At 47.3% G+C, this 20,694-nt stretch overlaps 1 protein-coding gene across 22 annotated transcripts in view; it reads right to left on the minus strand.

The window, feature by feature from the left end:
• Nucleotides 1–17,420, minus strand: part of PKNOX1 (PBX/knotted 1 homeobox 1) — a 53,106-nt gene extending 35,686 nt beyond the window's left edge. For 5 of the 22 annotated variants that reach the window (XM_036351454.1, XM_036351463.1, XM_036351456.1 and 2 more), the window contains exon 1: nucleotides 17,283–17,408. The gene's annotated coding sequence lies outside the window, so the exon portion shown is untranslated. Of the gene's footprint in view, nucleotides 1–6; nucleotides 162–4,462; nucleotides 4,839–11,952; nucleotides 14,326–16,186; nucleotides 16,607–17,282 lie in introns of those variants that run through there. The other 17 variants (XM_036351461.1, XM_036351460.1, XM_036351464.1 and 14 more) reach the window with 12 other exon arrangements.
• Between the last annotated feature and the right edge of the window lie 3,274 nt (nucleotides 17,421–20,694).

Here is a 20,694-nt window from a genome sequence, read left to right on the forward strand (position 1 = left end):
AAATACCATTTTCATCTTCGTGTCCTTTCACGCTGTGGCTTTTGACCAATCTGTCTTTAGTAAGCATATCAAAGCCTTCTAGTTAATGATTAGCTGTATCCCCTAAAATGTAACCATAAGCACTTTTGTTGGTAATGGCCAGGACGACAACCGAAATATACATCAAACTGGTGACAGTGTCAGCCACCAGGAGGGATGGCTCCTGGTGCTACTGCATTATTTGTCCCTTTGTCTTGTCAATCATTAGTACCTGAGTTATATTATAAAAACAGTGCAGTGACAGGAGTTTTGGGAAAGAGGGGGCATTGTATAATTTGCACAAAACTGCTGAGTCCTCTGTCTGCTTCAGCCCTAATCTTCCCATAAGAAAATTACCCTATAATAAATTCCATGGTATTCTATGAAGTTGGCTAATTCATCTTTCAGTCTGAAGATACCTTCTCGTAAAGAGGCCATTACACCATGGGGCAGTGAGACTTGGTAACCCCACTGCTGGGAAGGGAGCTCATGCGTAGTGATCACGATGTTGCCCTCTCTGCCTTGAGACACAAAATCTTGAGAGAGAGGCCCCACACGTCTGCCAACCTGAGTATCTCCCAATGGTCCCTGCCTTAACCAAAATTTGGCCCTCCTCCCAGTGCCCTGATCTGCTCTCCAGGGTGCCGTGATCTGCTCTGTGCCCCAGGGCAGAGCTATCAGCCTGCATCACAGCCCACACCCTGATCAGGAAAGGAGATCCTGTGGCCTCTAATTTTATCCTCCTTCCCTCCATTCTCCACTTCCCAAAGTGCAAATCTGGTCCAAACCGCCCTTGCAGATCAAGTCTCAGAGCTGACCCTTGCCTGACCCTGCCCTCCCACAGCAGCTCCCAAAAGGTAAGAAGTCACACTAACAGTAATGAGACAATGAACATGATGGGACTCCCCAAAAGGACACAGAATGAACACTGGACAGATCTGCCCAATCCTGAGGATGTGCCCACAAACCAAATTTAAAAAGGCCAGGAACTGTTCTGAATTAAGAGACAAAAGAGCCCAGCCAGGCATGACTCAGTGATTGAGTGTCGACCTATGAACCAAGTCACAGTTTGATTCCTTGTCAGGACACATGACTGGGTTGCGGGCTCAATCCCCAGTGTGGGGTGTGCAGGAGGCAGCTGATCAATGATTTTCTATCATCACTGAAGTTTCCACCTCTCTCTCTCTTTTCCTCTCTGAAAAAAATATGTATATATATTAAAAAATAAATAAAGTTGATATAAGTCAGCATGAGAGACTGAGTGTTAAGATGGTGTGATAATGCTGTACGCTAATGGAAACATCTTTGTTTTGAAGAGCAAGGACTAAGATGTTTAGGGGTATGGTTATGGTATCCACAGTTTTGGGTTTTTTTAAAATTTTGATCAATTTAAGAAAATTTTTTGAGAGAGAGATGGAAGGGAGAAACACTGATCTGTTATTTCACTTATTTATGCAGTCATTGGTTGCTTCTTGCATGTTTCTTGACCGGAGATGGAACCTGCAACCTTGGCATATTGGGATGACGCTCTAACCAATTGAGCTACCCGACAGGGCCTCCAAAGTTTACTTTAAATGGTCAATAAGAGCACACACACAACTAATACAAATTGTGGCCAAACTCAATGACTGCTGAGTGGAGGTGGTAGAGGATGACTCTTCTCTTTTAACTTTCTGGGTCTCAAAATGCCTGTAATAAATACTGGGGGGGGGGGGGGGGGGATCAGAATTTTATTTCAATACATATAGATTTGCAGTCCCTCTATCAAAACTGGTTAAAACTTCAATATCGGATACAAACTGGTACAACTATTCTAAAGGAAAATTTTGAAATTTGTGTCAAAACCTTTGAAAATATGTGCTCTCTCTACAACAAAACACCATGTGAGGAATTTTATAAAAGGAAATTCTATATAACTAAAGTATATTGTTCAGTAAACATATGGGCAGAGTACCATGGTGACCAATATTCCTACAGATCACCACAGAAGCTGGAGAGAAGTTATCAGCAGGTGGTACCATCTGCTCAAGACCGCTGCAACAGGTGGGTGGGTGTGTATAGACATTGCAGCCAGTGCCACCACATGGAAGAGCCATTTGCAAATTTGTCACTCGTAATTTGTGGAGCTCCTTTGCAAATTCCACTCTAGCATAATGTAACCCCGACTGGTAACCTGCAAGATGGTAGGCAAAAAGGTCTCAGCAGAATTCACAGGGTTCACCTCAGCAGACTTCTTGGGCCTAAGAGGTGGCACTCTGCTCTGGCCAAGGCCTCTGTCAATCTGCTCAGCTATAGGCACTCAGATTGCTGGCCCAGGCAGGCCCAAGACAGAATGTGAGCGACTGATACCCACCAGCAACTGGAAAATAATTGAAAGCATCTGACCCAAGGATGATGGTCAACAAAGCTCATCTTTCTTTATCACAATCTGTTTTAATGGGCATTACATAAAAACCAACGGCTAACTTGAGTTTAAGAAACAATCAATTAATCCCCATTTCTTCCCCCCATTACACAGAAAAATAAGTATCTATTATGTTCAAACTTGAAAAACAGTGCCTTAATTTCCTAACATCACTTGGGGCCCTAAAATCAAAGTCAAAGAATTGCCAACCCAATGTACTTATAATACCATGGTGTTCAAGGGTCAGACATAGAATATTATTTATACAAGTTTCACCCAATTAAAAAGGATATATAATTTGTTGAAGTTGTCACTTTGGTAGCCTTTCAAGAGTTCCAGCTAGATTAATACAAATGAAATAAGCACAACTTTCCACTATCCATGTACAGAAATATTAAAACTCATTAATAATTTTAAGAAATACTAATTTTAAAATAATATTCTTTTAATCTAGCAATTATTAAATTTAAAACAACCATACTGCCAGCAAAGATGAAGTAAAACTTGGAACTCTGAAGGAGTCCTAGAACTCACAAACTGCATGACTAGTTTGGAAAACAACACGACTATATATAGTCAGTCATGAAAAAATATCACATTCTTCTTCAATCAACCAGAGACTAGCATTCAGGCTATGACCTTAAAGGCAGACAAAAATATGAAATATGGGCCAAATCTAAGGGACTGACATTTTAATATTTTTCAGCTTTCTGGTCTAGGCTGACTGGAATAAGAGAAGTTTATTTTTAAAAAGGCCCAGATATACTAGTAAACTATGGGCTGAATCTGATCTGACGGTGAAGTCTTTCCTGCTCAGACAATATGGATGAATCTGGGAAGGTCCTAGCTGGCTAAGAAGCTCATAGAGACTAGAAGAGAAGGTGTAGCATGCAGGTCAGGAGACGGCCCTGAAATTGGCAAGGCCTCACCTCTCTTCCCGGCCACAGCTCTCTAGCCAGTGTGGTCTGCCTACTCTTGTCTGAGATGACTTAGTGCTTTAATGGTATCTATCGTTAAACCCCTGTGAAAGATTTAGATTTTAATATTTTGGTGTTCATAATAATCTATGTATTTGACATTTAGGTGCTTTAATAGTTAAGAAAATAGGACAATTTAATCTTAAATTTTAGCCTTGATTTTAACTTAAAAGGTATAATTAATTGCATTATTGATTTTAGACATAATTTCTTTTTCAGTGAAAAGGTATAAGAGAGAAACTAACGAAGATTGCAAACATTTCTTCATTTATACAAGTTTATCAACTGCCGGGCACAAATACTGGGTCCTGGGATTATAGCAGTGAACAAAACCAAGTCCCTGACCACGAAGCTCACCCCCTGATAGACAGGATTGGAAAGCTTGAGAACATGAGATTCACCGTAAATATAACATTAAATTATTAGACATACCTGAGAAGGTTTTACTTGTTTGGTCAGATATATAAGGTGCTTACATGAAAATCAAATCCACTAAACTTAAAATTATGATTCCAATTGTGTAAGTTGTGACTGGGACTGATCATTAAAAATGGTATATTTAGCCCTAACCGGTTTGGCTCAGTGGATAGAGCGTCGGCCTGCAGACTAAAAGGTCCCAGGTTCGATTCCAGTCAAGGGCATGTACCTTGGTTGCGGGCACATTCCCAGTAGGGGGTGTGCAGGAGGCAGCTGATCGATGTTTCTAACACTCTATCCCTCTCGCTTCCTCTCTGTAAAAAATCAATAAAATATATATTTTTAAAAATGGTATATTTAGTCGGACCACCTTGAGTTAATCAAAGGCTGTCTTAAAGGTGAAGTTTAGTTAAAATATACTAAATTCATAAAGAGAACAAAAAACTTGCAAATTCTACATAAAAGTACACAGAAATAAATAGGCCTGTAACTTCGTGGCCTTAATAAATGTTGATTTTAAAATAATCTCAAATTATCTTTTCTGTGCTCAAAAGCCTCATTTGAAAGGGCACTAAACATGGCAAGAAAAGCTAGATACTAGTGATGTTTTTTATCCCTATTAATAAAAAATGGAAACAGAACCTACATGTCATCCATAGAGGAGCAGTGAAATCGATTACAGTCACCCATCATCAATCATCAGCATGGTGGTTAAATCCAGGAGCAGCATAGAAAGTCTCACAGTAACCTGCCAACTGAAAGGCAGGGCCCACTATTTGTTAGCATCTGTGCCCTTCATTCAGTCCACAAAGATCTACTGAAGGTCTTCTCCATGTGGGCTGTGTTGTAAGTGCTGGGGATGGAGCAGCAAACAAAACAAACAACTTTATATCAATGCTGAAAAAGTCCTGATAGATTAATTTGGGCAGGAGACACCTCTATGGTGCCAGCTCTCCCTAGTCCAGAGCCTGGGTCCTCTCCTACAGAGGTCTCCTGTACTCATGGTTGGATTAATTCCTAGACATTTTTAGTTTTTCCTGCTGCTGTCAAAAATATCTTATTGTCATCATACTTTGTGGTAGACTGCTGGATAAAAAAGTGCTCCCTAGTCTGTGTGGACTAACCTTGTACCCGCCAACTTCACTAGGGCCTTTAGTCCTAACAGTTTATGGAGAGTCTACTGGTTTTTCTTGGTACATGTAGTTATCTATAAATCTTGCAGCTGCAATACCAATAAAAATACCTGCTGTTTCTTTAGAAACTCAAAAAAACCCTATTCTAAAATGTATACGGTGGAATCAAGGTCCATGAATGAATTACTCTTAAAAGATTTAAGAAATAGCAAATTTTAAAGTATCCTACAAGAGTACAGAAGTAACATAAAAAGTGTGTAATAACACAATAAACAGGCCATTGGAACAGAAGAAATAAGACACTAGATTTGCCAGGGATTGAAGAAAAACTACCGAAAATGCAGGAAGCTTTGGAATTTGATGCTTTTACAAAAATCTCTAACTCAATCAATTCCTGCTAAGTGATGGTGAAACTGGAGTTTTGGTGCTTTTCTTCAAACACACCGTACCTGTGGTCAATCGTGTGTTCTCTTGTTTAGACATGAGCACACTGACTCTTGGTGGCCTGGGCTTCATAAAGCAGAAGCACTTGTGTTTGGAAGAACACTGTCTCAAAGCTCCGTGTCACAGTTCTATCTATATAGTCCATGTTAATGCAGAAATGTACAGAGAATTTATTCTGTTTAATCTTTACTTTGTCCTGTTAGTATCACAACGGGGCTGTGAGGGTAGGAAAGGGAAAATGAGGGAAGAAATATCTTCTCATATTCAAGACCTACATAAGACACTTTTAAGGCTGACCTTAGAGACTCAGTTGGAACCTCAAGAATGCAGTGGAAGCGATGGTGTGTGATTCCTGGGCTGGGTTATAAGTGTGAAGCAGCTTCTGCCTTCTTTGGACACTTACTTCTGATGCCCTGAGCCCCCATGCTGTGAGGGAGCCCCCCCTCCACCCCCCATGCTGTGAAGTTCCCCCTCCCATGCTGTGAGAAAGCACACTCCCCCATCCCCAACCCCAATACTGTGAAGAAGCCCAGGTCACATGTAGAGTCATCATAGAGGTGTCCTGGCCAACAACCCCAGCTGAAAGCCAGTATCAACTTCCACATTTGAGAAAATTTCCTCTAAAAGACTCCAGCCCTCAGTCATCAAGCCACTCCCAGCCTCTGCTTCTTTCTAGCTGAGGACCCAACCATTGTGGAGCAGACACAGGCCATTTCCACGGCATCCTTTCCAAATTCTGGGCCTCAAACCCATGAGCATCATAAAATGGTTGTTTTATACCACTAATGGAGTAACTGGGTTCCCACTAATAGGAACCAGAACATTCTAGCAGATGCTTTGTAACACTGTCCTCATCTTACAGAAGCACAAAGCGGTTAAGATACCTTTGTGAGGTCAGACTCTGGCTCTGAAGCCCCATTTCCTCTACACATTATTTCTGAGAACACAGTAACTTTGTTTCTAAGGTAACTGTAGAACTCGTCAGAAAATCAAGACAGTATTTGACAATCTGTTCAATTTTGATGCCTGCCAATGTTAATTTCATCAACTCAAACTATGAATTATGGTGTCCTTCAAAATGGGAAGCACCATTTAAGAGAACAGTTGAAGAAGGCAATGTATCAGGTAAACACCACGAGTGACTTTCAATCATGGCAAGGATGCCCACACTGCACACGCATGTAACTCCGCTCTGCAAACACTAACAAGTCTAAGGAAAAAATGACAGCCTGGTGCCCATGTGAAGAAGTGGCATGTCCTGACAAAGTCTGGAAGTAGGCACCTCCAAAACACCGTAACACAAGTTACCGAAAAGGAAAGAAATTCCTCTCTGATGCTATGATGCACCAAAGGAAACAAGCTCCCCCATCACCTCTCCATTTTCTGAACTCCCAGCAATGCCTTCAGACCAGTCTCCCACGGTCACGCTTTCCCACCCCAAGTCCATTCTCCACATTGCAGCCCCAATTATGGGGTTTCTTAAGAGCTGCTTCTTTCCCTCTACTTATCAATTTTCAGAACGTGCTAGCTCCCTAGCCTTCTCCAATAGTGACCAGTGAGGCTGTTTTAGTACATTATGATCTCATGGGTTTGAACATTTTAAAAATAAATACATTAGCCCTAGCCAGTTTGCTCAGTGGACAGAGCGTCGGCCTGAGGACTGAAGGGTCCCAGGTTTGATTCCAGTCAAGAGCACATATCTTGGTTGCAGGCTCCTGACCCTGGTGGGGGGCACACGGGAGGAAACCAATTGATGTGTCTCACATAGGTGCTTCTCTCTGTCTCTCCCTCTCCTTCCTACTCTCTCTAAAAATCAATAGAAAAATATACTCAGATGAGGATTAATATAAAAAATTAATTTAAAAAGATAAGTACAGTTATATGTATGTGTATGTAGTATATATATGTGTGTGTATAAGTATTTCCCAAAAATTATCCCATCTTTGGCCAATGCAAGCACCTTCAGTTACCTCCTAGAGCAGTGGTTCTCAACCTTCCTAATGCCACGACCCTTTCATACAGTTCCTCATGTTGTGGTGACCCCAACCATAAAATTATTTTCGTTGCTACTTCTTAACTGTAATTTTGCTACTGTTATGAATCGTAATGTAATTATCTGATATGCAGGATGTATTTTCATTGTTACAAATTGAACATAAAGCATAGTGATTAATTACAAAAACAATATGTAATTATGTGTTTCCCGATGGTCTTAGGCGACCCCTGTGAAAGGGTCGTTCGACCCCCAAAGGGGTCGCGACCCACAGGTTGAGAACCGCTGTCCTAGAGCCTCCAACACGTCCTAGTAATTCTTTATAACTTTCTTGCTTTCAGGTAAAACAAGACATTCTACTCATCTTCATTTTCTGCACTATAATTGTCACTTTCAAACGAGAAGTGAAGACAGAAAAAGTGGGGGGAGTGGGGAGTGGCTTCTAGAGAGAAGCCCTAATAAGCCGAAGACCAGTGAGGCTGCCTGGTCCAGCCCTACCCCTTTCCCTGACCTCTGACCCACAGGGCCCAGTACCTCCCAGCCCAGCTAGAGTCTGCTCTCCAGCAGCCTATTCACACAGTGCTCCTCAGCCCCAGAACTCAGGGAGTGCGGCACACAGAAGCTCTTGAGGAAGCAGCACTGCTTGCTTTCCCAGTGGCATCTGGGTTTCAGAACTGCTTCTGGACAAGGTGGCACCCGTAAGAAAGAATTAAACTCTATATACTGACTTCAGCAAAGCAGAGTTTCTCAGGGCCCAAATGCCAGCAAAAGGGAAAAACAAAGGAGCAATGAGGCAATAGGAACTGGTCACAAAAGCTTTCAATATTTATTCACATGGATTCCTTTATTATTCTGACTTAAGAGCTATTTACCTAGGCCCTATTTTTACACAGGTGTCATTACATACCAATCACAGCAAGATAGTCTACTGAGGGACAATATCCTATCTTCCCCTTTATTAGTCATACTAGAGGCCTGGTGCATGACATTCATGCACTGGGGGGGGGGGGGGGGCTCAGCTGGCCTGCACCCTCTCACAGTCCAGGACCCCTTGGGGGATGTCCGCCTGCCGGCTTAGGCCCACTCCCTTAAGGGTCCTGCGCTGAGCATCTGCCACCTGGTGGTCAGTGTGCGTCATAGCGACCGGTCATCCTGCCATTCGGTCGATTTGCATATTAGGGTTTTACTATATAGGAGGATTTCCCCAGCAGACTTAGGCTATTTGATTCCATTTATCCAGACTGACACAAATTTGTTTCAGCTAAAAATGACTGAGGGGTCAGCACACTTTTCTGTAAAGAGCCAGCTAATTAGTATTTTAGGCTTTGCAGGCCACATACTGTTTCTATTGTACATTCTTTTTCCTTTACAGTGGCTCTAGTGGCACTTGGCCCAGAGGCCTACAATTTGCCAACTCGTGGCCTAAAATATAGCTGTCCAAAGAGACAGCTTCTTTTATCCATCAAAAATTTGCTCTCTAGCCTGGCCAATGTGGCTCAGTTGGTTGAGCATCACCCCATGCACCAGGAAGTCACCCATTTGATTCCAGGTCAGGGCACATGTCTGGGTTGCAGGCTTGACCCCACTGGGGGTGTGTAGGAGACAGCTGACCAATGCTTCCCTCTCTCTGAAATCAATACTTTTTTTTTTAATTTGCTCTCTAACTCAGTTTTGGGGACATCAAGTCTTTTGTATTTTTCATTTAATCTACAGACAGGCACAATGCAGTAAAGCTCAGAGCTGCCACACCTAGCCACTTTCCTTCTCAGCAGGGCAACTCCCGAGCTGCTCTCGAAAGCTGCTTTAACTGATGAGCACAATCAATTCCACTAACAGAAATGCAAGAAAGTCTACGGTAACTTTAGCTTGCTTGTCTGGAAGAGAGATGGTTAAGGAGCCAGGAAGCGACTGGGGACACAAAAGTCAAGAGACATTTGCAACAGACATTTTCTTTTCTTTTTTTTAAATATACTTTATTGATTTTTTTTACAGAGAGGAAGGAAGAGGGATAGAGAGTTAGAAACATCGATCAGCTGCCTCCTGCACACCCCCTACTGGGGATGTGCCTGCAACCAAGGTACATGCCCTTGACCAGAATCGAACCTGGGACCCTTCAGTCTGCAAGCCGATGCTCTATCCACTGAGCCAAACCAGTTAGGGCTGCAACAGACATTTTCTTTGTGGCTACTAATATTTCCTCAAAACATTTCATTAATGATACTTTTCCAAACTAAACCTGCTAATATTATTAATAAAGAGCTGTCAAGGATTCCAAGAAAACTGTCAAAATTCTATACTCTAAAAAAAAAAAAAGAGAGAGATTTTCCAAGATACCTTTTAGGACAATCAACTATCCATCACTACAGTTCAGTGAGTTGCATCCACCTGTCACCTCTCTTCTATCCTGGCTTCATTCATATCCCGCATCCCACTGAGGGTCAGCCAATAACACATTCTGAGGAAAACATTTGCCAAGCAATCACTTTATTGTTCAAACAAGGCTTGGGGAGGTACCACTTGAAGTTTAATATTCAAATGAAATCAGAGCCCAACCGGTTTGGCTCAATAGCTAGAGTGCTGGCCTGCAGACCAAAGGGACCCAGGTTCGATTCCAGTCAAGGGCAAATACCTTGGTTGCCCTAGTCAGGGCCTGTGCCGGAGGCAACCAACCTATGTGTTTCTCTCACATCAATGTTTCTCTCTCTCTGTCTTTCCCTCTCTCTTCCACTTTCCCTAAAAAATCAATGGAAAAATATGCTCATGTGAGGATTAACAAAAAAATTAAAAATCATAAACATTACATTCTGTTAAAACAAAATTTGTCCAAAAAATATATATCCAAGCCAAAAGTCCACATATGTTCACTAAAGACATAGTAAAACTCTAACCACAAAGGTGTTTTAGGAACTGTTTTAGTAAATTCTGAGCTGGCTGGTCTAGCATAGCTGGATAGAATTTCAATTCACATCACAGTTTTTAAGACCTTGACTATCATTGGCATCATTAAAAAGCTGATACTCACACTTTCATGTAGTATTTATTATTAAGGGTCAATGAATATGTTTTATGAAAAACAGAAACCCCACTCCTTCAAGGCAAGGGCCCTCTTACACATACAATCTTTCCTCCTAGGGCACTGTCTGTGCTGGGGGACAGCACCTTAGAAATGGGCCCAGCAGTGATACCATCCTACCTAGGCCCCTTGGGATCTGACTAAGCTTGTTAGGCCAGAGAAGGATAAAATAAACACAGAAAATATAAAAAATGAGATGCTCAAAAGGCTCTGCCACATTAGGCATGGACATAAAATAATCAGAAAAAATATAGAATCATTCAATTGTGAAGAAATCTTAAATTTTTAAAATAAAAAACATATTTAGCTGGATTATATAAACATGTGAAAACATCTTCTACACTAATGAAAGACAAAGATATTAACTGACCGTACCTTTGCTACACCCACCAGCCAATCAGGAGTGAATATGCAAATTAACCCAACAAAGATGGCAGTTAATTTGCATACACAGGTGCCCAATGAAGACTGAAGACAGTGTAGAAGGAAGCCAAGCACTGCAGAAGGGAGCCAAGCGGCAGAGAAGGGAACAGATCAGAGGTAGCAGAGACGGGAGTGGAGCTGAAGCAGCGGGCACGGGAGGGAGCGAAGTGGTGGAGAAGGGAGGGAGCCAAGGCAGCGGGGAAGGGAGGGAGCGAGGCAGTAGAAAATGAAGGGAGCAAGGCAGCGGAGAAGGAAGGGAGCCGAGGGAACGGAGAAGGGAGGGAGTGGAGCAGCGGAGAAGGGAAGGAGCTGAGGGTGAAGTGAGGGAGCGAGGCAGCAGAGAAGGGAGCGAAGCCCTTCGCTCCCTTCTCTGCTTCGCTCGGGTCTCAGAAAGCCCTATTCTTGCAGGAATAGGCCCGAGGAAGCCCTATTCTTGCAGGAATCTTCCTGCAACGGGCCTCTAGTCTATATATATAAAAGCCTAAGTGACCCTTTGACTGGTAGCTATGATGTGCACTGACCACCAGGGGGCAGATGCTCAACACACAGGCATGGAAACATGGAACAGACTGAAGAATCTCAGAGGGAAGGGGGGAGAGGGGAAGGTGGGAAGAGATTAACCAAAGATCTTACATGTATACTAGAGGCCTGGTGCACGGATTCGTGCTCCGGTGGGGTCCCTCAGCCAGGCCTGCGGGGATTGGGCAGAAACTGGCAGTCTGACATCCTCCGAGGGTCCTGGATTGTGATAGGGCACAAGCCAGGTTGAGGGACCCCACCGGTGAACAAATCTGTGCACCGGGCCTGTAGTAATATAATAATGCTGGCTAAAAATACAACACAAAATAGGTTAACTGACTAATACATAAAAATGTACACATATCCCACTAAACTTGGGTTCTATACATTTTGGGAAATGCTGTTCTAGATCAGTAGTTCTCAACCAGGTGAGACTTTTGTCCCCCAGGGACATTGGGCAATATTGGAAGACATTTTTTATTGTTACAACTGGGGCTAGGATCCCACTAGCCTCTAGTATGTAGGGACCAAGAATGCTGCTAAAATCTTACAATGCATGGAACAGCCTCCTCCACACAGACATTTCTAGTGCCAAATGTCAACAGTGCCATGGTTTACTGCTGCTCTAGAGAATTGCAGAGGTATTTCCACTTATGCTGCAGGAAATTCTGCTGAAATAAAAGTTTTTAAAAAAGTATACATAAACACATAACTGAATTTAGAAGAATACAAAATTAAATTCCTAATTTTTTGATGCAAAAAGTACAAATCTTGATAACATGTCTTAGACAAAATATAACACGTATTGAAAGATTAGCAAGGTTTCATTGAGGCATTATTTTTGCAAAAAATAATAAGCTGTTTTTGGAAACTGCAATCACAGTACCTATCAATCCACAGTCCCTTCTGAGTGACCCAACCCCACTGCAGACCCTGCTGAAAGGGGGCAGCTGTGTAGATGGCAGGAGTCCATCTGTTCCTGGGGACAGGACCAGGCAGCTCCTAGGTGGGATGGAGGGAAAGAGAAAGAGGATGAGATGGCAGAGCTGGGCCCAAGCTGAAAGGGGGGTGGAGAACATGCAATTGACAGTGTGCAGGAGCAGACAGTGGAGAGTCCAACAGAGAGGGAGGGCCAAGACCCCATGTGGGCAGCCAGACTCTGCCAGGACCCAAAATTGGCCCCAGGCCCAGCACTATGGTGATCCCTGCAATCCCGCTAGATTCGATTTTCCTTAACCTTGTTGGACCACAGACTCCTGGACTGGAAGTCAGCCTGCTCCCTGCCATCCTGAGACCTGACTAAATAGCCAGTCATTCTGTGTCAGCCACAGGTGGCAAACAAGAAAAGCAGCATTTCCAGTAAACATGCCCATAGCCTCACCTCACATGGCTTTACTGGGCTAGAGGCGTGCCAAAGATGCCTGCCTTATGGTGATGGCATCATCCTGAGCAGAAAAATTTCCCAAGACAGGAGCACCATCAATCCACAATGAGCAGCTTACTCTAAGAAAGGGAAGGCAGGGCCTGATAGCTGGACCTGTCAGGATAACTAAATCCTATCACTTAGAGAAATACAACAAAATGTATCCAAAATGTTCACTAGCTCACAGGCCCTCAGTCTCTCAACCCTTTTCAAGATTTTGAAAAAACTGTTGAACCTTCTCCCAAGGAATCCTACATAGAGTAAGAAAGGTACGTTGTCTCCTTCCTAGGTCCCTGGGATGGGAGCTTGAAGCCACCTTGTCAGAAAGCACATTTGCTGTGAAAGTATGTGACCCTCTGAGTGAACTTCCCAGAAAATGAACAGACTGGCAGAGGGGCAAAACACCAACACAAGGGCACCTGGTGGCTGGCGGTGCTCTGCACACACTCTGGTGGGCAGGACAACGTGGCAGATGCAGTAGCCTCACTTGACAACCTTTGCAACCAGGCCTTCCACCAAATGCCAATCATCCCTTGAATGTTTATTCTAAAGATTTCCAGTTCAAATGTTTTTCTACACTGTATTTCCATGTCCTATATTGAAGGAGAATAGAGTTTGGGATCCCACTTTGGCATATTGATTATTTTAGGCTAGTTAATTTTAAGAAACAGCAGACCTGGGAGAAGCTCTGAAAACCCAGAAGTTACCCTCTGTAAAACTCAATTACATTTGTAAGGGCAACCTCCATCTGTAACGGGGTTCCCTCACCGTACCTGTCCTGCTTTCACTGTCAGAGAAGGCAGGGACTTAAAGCTGCAGAAAAACCTTAGGCTGGTTTTCTGTGCTTTGCCTGGGAACCTCCCGTAACAGACTCTCCACCCCCAATGCCATCTTTTGTCACTAGCTGAAGATGGTACTGAAGATGATGGCTCCCGCCATTTTGGCGAGTTACTAGTGTTCCTGGGTCTCTCCAAAGTATGTCACTAAACTTTAATTTGCTTTTCTCCTACTAACCTGTCTTCTGTTAATCTGATTATTACTCCAGCCAGAACTTGAAGGGCAGAGGATGATCTTCCTCCCTAAGTGTCTTCTTAAACAGCTTGTACAAAATAGAAGGCTAACTTATCACAGCTGTGTGTGGCCTGTCCCAATGGTCTAAGACAGTGCCCCCATGTGGCGCCTGCAGCTTCCCTCACCCTCACCCTCTGCGACCCCAGCCTGCTAAGTTCTGACTTCCCTTATTTGAACTGTTATTTTCTCCTCCCCAATGTCATCAGTACAATCATTTTAGGAAGGAAAACAGGGCACACACATATTCCTACTAACGGATGGGCTGAGGGCAAGGCGAGTTCTGGTGCAGAAGTTCTGAACTTGGTGTCTGTGAACCTGACTGAGAAAAAGTATCACATCTTTACTTGTAATCATCTCTGGCTGAAATCTAGTTCTCACTCAATTATGAGGGTAGACATTAAATCCTGGAGTTCCAGCCCAGCCGGCGTGGCTCAGTGGTTGAGTGTCAACCTCTGAACCAGGTCATGGTTCGCTGTCAGGGCACATGCCCGGGTTGCGGGCTCAATCCCCAGTGTGGGGTGTGCAGGAGGCAGCTGATCAATGATTCCCTCTCATCATTGACGTTTCTATCTCTCCCTCTCCCGTTCTCTCTGAAATCATTAAAAAAATTTTTAAAATCTTGGCATTCCAGCAGTACCTGTAGCTTTTTTAAAAAAAAAAAATTATTGCCGAAACCGGTTTGGCTCAGTGGATAGAGCGTCGGCCTGCGGACTGAAGGGTCCCGGGTTCGATTCCGGTCGGGGGCATGTACCTGGGTTGCGGGCACATCCCCGGTGGGAGATGTGCAGGAGGCGGCTGATCGATGTTTCTCTCTCATCAATGTTTCTGGCTCTCTGTCTCTCTCCCTTCCTCTCTGTAAAAAATCAATAAAATATATTTAAAAAAAAAAAAATTATTGATTTTTTACAGAGGAAGGGAGAGGGACAGAGAGTTAGAAACATCGATGAGAGAAAAACATCGATCAGCTGCCTCCTGCACAGCCCCGACTGGGAACGTGCCCGACACTCCATCCACTGAGCCAAACCAGTCAGGGCAGTACCTGTAGCTTTTTCACCAACAGAAACCACAAGTATCTTCACAAAGCGCTAGAGTTGCTTCAGAAATTTCAAGTTGTCAGTTACTTGTCACCGCTGCAAAGGAACTGCTACAGCCAGTGCTGTCTGTTACTAATTCAGCTAATAAACGCACTGAGGAACTTCATCACCAGTTTGGTTCGATATTTTGGTAACTGTATTTCAGTAATAATGGGTTCTCTTCTTGATCCTATTTTATCTAAAACTGATTTTTTTCAACAGTGCGCCACATGAATTTTTAAAACACGCAATACCTGCCTAGTCAGGGGCACTGACCCCTTCCCCTTAGACTGTCAAATAAAGAACGACAACAGCCAACACAACAATAGCTGTCTGGTGTGAATGAATCAAAGTTAAACCAATTATCTTTTGTCTGATTGGCAGAAAATGTAGTTTTTGGTGTGTCACGCGGAGAAAGGCTGAACACCGCTGACCCACACCGGCTTCACCGAGAGCCCAGAGGCCGGGCGAACACAGGAAAGGCTCCCAAGGGCCGATGCTTTGCATCAGCAGCAGTTTCAGGGTTTTCTTTTAAACGGTCTCAAAATGCTTAATAATTTGCAACAAAAGTGAAAGTTCTAACTAGAATGTTCCTGCTCATGAAGTGCTTTTCTGAAGTTACAGCTGGCACGGATGCGAAGGGATGTAAACTAGGGGCAGGTGTGCACCCAGCAGGGTTCGCATGCAACCTGCTGACCGTCAGGCACAAGCACGGACCCTCCGGTGAGGTCCCGTTTCAGGCCGCTTTCCAGTCTAAAGCAGGAAGCGCACTTTATTGCTGGGCAGAAGGCGCCGGACAGTGAGCGGCGCTCAACGTGCACGGGACAGTCCGTCAAACACCAAGGGGGTGACGCGCTCGCCACTCTCCACTCGGAAACGGGGGAAGCGAGGGAAGGCAGGTGGACGGGCAGGCTGCCATCTTCCCAATCAATGCGCCAGACTCGGGTGCATCACCAACCGCCTGCGAACTTCACCTCAGGCCTTCCTCCGCAGCAGCTAGAATGTCCTGCATAACGTATTCTGTAATTTGTTTCAGCATGATGCATGGTGTAAATATTCCTTTTCCGATGTCAGAAACATCATAGTTAGACCCAACTGAAGCCGAAGGTTTCGTTTACCCTAAAGTGGAAGCGCTCACTTATTAAGGGGGGGGGGGGGGGGAGTAGCTTTTTATAGAAAGCGAACTCTTACAACCTAAATTATTAAGTTAAATTATACCTGACACGTCAGATACATCCTGGACGGCTGCAAGGCTGCGATCAAACTCACCAAACGCACATCTGCTTAAGGACCCCCCGCCCCCCGGGTGCCTTCCGTCCCCGGCCACGATTCCGACGCGAGCAGCACCTCCAGGCACTGAGGGGCCCCCCCAGGAGGAGACCCCAACTGGAGTCGCAGGGCCGCTCAGGGCACCTCCAGAGCCGCAGGAAGAAATCAACAGGCTCCACTTTCCCAATTCTCCTGCCGTGACTCACGACCGCTTCCCACAGGAATGAGAGGTTCCGGCGAGCGCCCGGCCAGGTCCGACACGTCCGCTCACTCAGTCGGCCGTTTACGATAAGCGACCCCTTCGTCACCAACTCCAGGAACCCGCACCCCGGCCTGAGGCACCGCGCCCGGCACCCCGTCAGGCTGCAGCCGGCTCCCCCGCAGGTCCGCACCCCCGGGCCCGCCCCCACCCCGCCAACCCCCGCAGGGCCCGCGGTACCCGCACCGCCCGAGGCGCACGGGGTCGACGGGGCGCGCCCCTCCGACCGCCGCACCCGCCATCTTCCCGCCTCCCGCCCCGCGGATCAGCCCCCGCGGCCGCCGCACCAACCGCGGGGCCGCGCTGCCCTCACGCCGGGCCCCGCCCCCGCGCGCCCCCGCGCCCCTCACGCCGGCCCCGCCCCGCCTGCGCCCGCGCGCCCCCCACCCCCGCCCCGCCCCCGCCTGCGCCCGGGCGCGCGCCGCGCTCCGTGAGGAACGGTTAAGAGCGCGCGCCTCACAACGGGCCCCGAGCGGCAGCGGCGGCGGCTTCCAGAAATTTCCGCGTCCGTAAACCCACACTGAGAAACAAGGTGGGCGCGCCCCCGCGGCTGCCCAGCAGACAACGCCCCTCCCCGAGCCCTTGGTTCCCCTCCCCCACAAGCACCCCCTCCCCGCCCCCTGCCCCGGGCGGCGGGTCCGGCGCGGCCCTCCCGGGCGACTGCGGCCCAGGGAGACCCAGGCGGTGGCGACGGGGCGGCGGCTGCGGCGCCGGCGGGCCAGCGTGATTGATAGGGACGGGGCGGCGGAGCGGCGGCGGCGGCGGAGCGGTTGAGTGACAGCTTACCTGGGTGCCAATCTTCATCACACTGACAAGCGGCTGCAGCAATCGGGACCCGCAGTGCCGCGCCCGCGTCCAACCGTCACGCCGACGCTGGGCCACGCGACACAGCCTCGCTCAATGGGAGGAGGGCGACGCCGACGCGCGCCGCATCAATATTCAGATAGGGGGCGGGGCCAACCAGACTCGGGCCCCGCCCCGTCCCTGCGCCGCAGCGGCGCGGGGCGTGGCCTGCCTTCCGGGGGTGGAGAACGAGGCGGGGGCGGGCGGCGGCCGGCCCCGCCCCCGCCTCGCGCCCGAGCCAGGCCCCGCCCCCAGCCCGCCGAGCTTCCCGCCTCATGACTATGCAGCGGAAGGCGTGACCTGGGCGCGCGCCACGCCCCCTCCGCTCGCTCTCCAGCGGCCAGAGAGAGCTGAGCAGCGGGCTTGGGTGGGCGGAACCGTGGGGAAAGGAGGTACCAGCCCCTCTGCGCGCGCCCATCGCAGGTGGTCCCGGGCCGACTCGCGTTGCCCTCAGAGGCCCTTGGAGGTTGGCTTCACGGGCGCCCGGCTCCGAACCCACTCGGCCTGCGCGCGCCCCTTTGTGTACAGCTCCCGCCGCCTCCCGGTGGACGCGAGCCCAGACCGCACTGTGGCCCGCCGGCTGTCTCTGCCCAACAAACTGGCCTGGCCCTGGGCTCCGTCTGTCCCCGGCATGCGGGTTCCAGCCACCGACGCTGGCACGCCTCTGGTCCAGTCCCGTGCTTTGCCTTCAGTACACCTGTCCCCCAGGTGACCTGTGCAGGCCTGTCAGCAGGTGAAGTGGCTTCCCTGGGGGACATGGAGAGTGTCGCCTATCTCAGGTGGACTTTCACAGGCTACTGCAGTGCACCCATGGGTCCCGCTGTGGGCTTGCTCTCCAAGACTTGAAGGGAAGTCATCACCTGCCCTAGCACAGAGGCATGGGGTTTGTCCCACTGGCCATTCATTTAAATATATACTAGAGGCCTGATGCACAAAATTCATGCAAAAATAGGCCTTCCTTCCCCCAGCGGCTTCCCTCTGGCACCTGGGACCCATGCTTCCCTTGCAGCCCAGGCTTCGTCTGGAAGGTCATCTGGAAGGATGCTGGTCTAATTAGCATATTACACTTTTATTATATAGGACTAGAGGCCCATTGCACGAAGATTCATGCAATAGGCCTTCTTTCCCCTGGCTGCCAGCACCAGTTTTCCTCTGGCACCCGGGACCCAGACCTTCACTCTGGCCACAGCCTTCCATCTTCGCTCTGGACACAGTCTTCGCTGCGGCTAGAGCCTTCAGTCTTTGCTCCTCGCTCCAGCAGGAGTCTTCAGTCTCCGGCCAAAACTGCTCCTGTAGCTCCTTTTGCCCCCCCACCCCCTTCTCAGAGCTTGATCGCTGCTTCGCCTGCAGACCTCGCCAATGGGCTCCTGGGTTCCAGGGGGCCGCCTTGCCTGTGGCCCGGCTTTCCAATCACAATCACGGCTGCAGGCAAGGAGGCTCCTGGGTCCTGGGGGGTCGCCTTGCTTGCGGCCTGGCTTTCCGGCGGCTCCTGGGGTCGCACACGGGGGCCTGGATGGTGGCTCCCGGTGTCCCGCCCTGCCTGCAGTATGCAAATTAGCCGTCATCTTTGTTGGTGGTTAATTTGCATATCGTGCTGATTAGCCCATGGGAGGCATAGCGAAGGTACGGTCAATTACCATGTTTGTCTATTATTAGATAGGATATGTGTGTATATGTATATATGTATATAAATATGTACATATATATTAATTTCAAGGAGGAAGGGAGAGGGAAAGAGAAACATCAATGATGAGAGAGAATCATTGATGGGCCACTTCCTGCATGCCCCCTACTGGGGATCCAGCCCACAACCTGGCATGTGCCCTGACCCTGAATCAAACCCTGACCTCCAGGTTCATAGGTCGAGGCTCAACCACTGAGTGACACCTGGCTTGACCATTCATTTTTGCAGAAACATTCCCACCTTGCCTGGTTGGTGTGGCTCTGTCCTTGAGTGTTGACCTATGAACCGGGAAGCACAGTAAGCCAGAACCGTGAAATGACACAAGTGTGTGCAGCTGCACTAGGCACGGCCTATTTCCTGAGCTTTGGTATCTGTGATGGTTAGTGTTATGTGTCCACCTGGCTGAGCTAGAGTATCCGATTGTGTGACTAAACACAAATCTAGATATTTCTCTGAAGGCATTTCTTGGATGAGATTAACATTTAAATCAGGACACTTTGAGTAAAGCAGATTACCCTACAAGATGTGGGTGGGCCTCATCCAATCAGGTGAAGGCCTTATGAGAAAACACCCTGAGGTCCCCTGAAGAGTCCTACCAGCAGACCCTGGCAACATCAACACTTACCAGAATTTTCAGCCGGCCGATCTGCCCTGCAAATTTCAGACTTGCCAGCACGCACAATGGCATGAGCCAATTCCTTAAATCAGTGTCTTGACAGATAGTGATATAGATCCATATATATATACACACACATATATTTTTATTCGATTGGTTCTGTTTCTCTAGAACAGTGGTTCTCAACCTTCCTAATGCCGTGACCCTTTAATATAGTTCCTCATGTTATGGTGACCCCCCAATTTCATTGTTACAAATTGAACATAATTAAAGCATAGTGATTAATCACAAAAACAATATGTAATTATATATGTGTTTTCTGATGGTGTTAGGCGACCCCCTGTGAAAGGGTCGTTCGACCCCCAAAGGGGTGACCCACAGGTTGAGAACCGCTGCTCTAGAGAATGCTGACAAAGACAGTATTCCCTTTCCTCTCTATTTAGACCTCTATGATGGCACATTGAGGCCATCCGGAGATCAGGCATGCTTCTTTTATTTTCTGCACCATTTCCTCCTCCTCTACCGTGGATGGCCAAGGCCTCTGTGGACAACCCTGGAAGGCTTGTGTCCAAGTTAGTCGCTCACCCCATGGTTCTTCTAGAACAGTGGTTCTCAACCTTCTGGCCCTTTAAATACAGTTCCTTATGTTGTGACCCAACCATAAAATTATTTTCGTTGCTACCTCATAACTGTAATGTTGCTACTGTTATGAATCGTAATGTAAAGATCTGATATGCAGGATGGTCTTAGGCGACCCCTGCGAAAGGGTCGTTCGAACGCCAACAGGGTCGCGACCCACAGGTTGAGAACCGCTGGTCTAGAAGAATTATGAGGATCATAAGCTGAGGATCAGCCACAGAAAACATGCTTTCAAGCCCTGTAGTGCTGCTTCCTTTGTGCCCACAGTGGTCAGTGTGCCCTTCAGAGAGTTACCCTCTTGCCCTCTCAGCCTCCCCCCCCCCCCACGACCTCCCACTGGGACACTCCCACCTGGAGGGGTTCTATCCACCACCTGGCTGAGGAGGAGTGGGGGTGGGGGCGGGGGAGGAAAAGGG

The sequence above is a fragment of the Myotis myotis genome, unplaced genomic scaffold (genome assembly GCF_014108235.1).
Source record: "Myotis myotis isolate mMyoMyo1 unplaced genomic scaffold, mMyoMyo1.p scaffold_m19_p_2, whole genome shotgun sequence".
Lineage (NCBI taxonomy): Eukaryota > Metazoa > Chordata > Mammalia > Chiroptera > Vespertilionidae > Myotis > Myotis myotis.